Source organism: Egretta garzetta, unplaced genomic scaffold (assembly GCF_000687185.1).
Source record: "Egretta garzetta isolate BGI_Z169 unplaced genomic scaffold, ASM68718v1 scaffold551, whole genome shotgun sequence".
Lineage (NCBI taxonomy): Eukaryota > Metazoa > Chordata > Aves > Pelecaniformes > Ardeidae > Egretta > Egretta garzetta.
In genome coordinates, this window is record NW_009258493.1 from 90,631 (window position 1) to 91,866 (window position 1,236).

The window sequence follows — 1,236 nt, forward strand, 5'->3', positions numbered from 1 at the left end:
TGATGGATTTTGGGGTGAGGGGGATCTGGCGCCCTAGGGATGCTGAGCAGGGAAGGAGGGATGCCCCCACACCCCCCCGGGGGCTGTGTCCCCTCCTTGGAGCTGCCCGAGGCCCCTTACCCCCTGCCTCAGTTTCCCTCGGTGCTACAGGGGTGAGTGGAGCCCGGCTCGGGGGGGTCAGCCCCAGGAGGGCTCGGGCTTCTTTGACCGAGGTGCTCAAGGGGAACGGTGTCCCCAGGCCAGGGGACCCCCAACCCTGAGCACGTACGTGTGTGGCGTGCACTATGGGTGTGAGTGTGAGCGTGTGTGCGAGCAGGGGGAGGCCGGGAACCGGGATGGAGGAGGCCCCTTTCTGCGGGCCAGGGGCCGGGAGGCGGAGGCCGGTGCTGCGGCCGCCTGGGCCCCTCTTCTCATGTAAAGCAGCTTTGTGCGGGGGCTGCGATCCCGGCCCCGCCGCCTGCGGAGGAGGAGGGAGCCGGGGGGGGCCAGAAAGAACGGCCCCTCCTCTGCTTCTCCCCACAGCCAGGGCCCGTGCCTGCTGGGGATGTTTGCCCTGCGGGGACGTGCGGCTGCTGGGGGACAGACCTGCCCTGCTCTGCGCCCCCAGTGCCCCCTAGCCTGGAGGGGGTGGGCGTGGGGATAGCTCAGTGTCCTTGTTGGGCACAACTTCACGCCGCTGTCAAGCACGAGGATGGTTCAGTGCCACCCTTGGGCACAGGGACAGCTCAGTATCAACATCAGACATGGGGACAGTTCAGTGTCCCCATTGGGCACAGCTCTGTGTCCCCACTGGACACGGGGACAGCTCAGTGTCCTCATCAGGCATAGGGATGGCTTGATGTCCACATAGGGCACAGCTCTGTGCCCCCATGGGGCATGGGGACAGCTCAGTGTCCTTGTTGGGCACAACCTCATGCCACCATCAGGCATGGGGAGAGTTCAGTGCCACCCTTGGGCACAGGGACAGCTCAGTATACGCATCGGGCATGGGGACAGTTCAGTGTTCCCACCCAGGACAGCTCTGTGTCCCCCCTGGACACAGGGACAGCTCAACGTCTTCAGCAGGCATGGGCTGGTCCCACTCTGGGCTCAGGGGTGGCTCATTGTCCCACGGCGCTGGCTCAGTGTCCCCAGTGGGCTGGGGACAGTTTCGGTGGCTGTGGGACACAGTGGGGGCAGGAATGGGCCTCAGGGCCCTGCTGCAGCCCCCCCAGGCTGCAGGGGGGATTTGGGTGG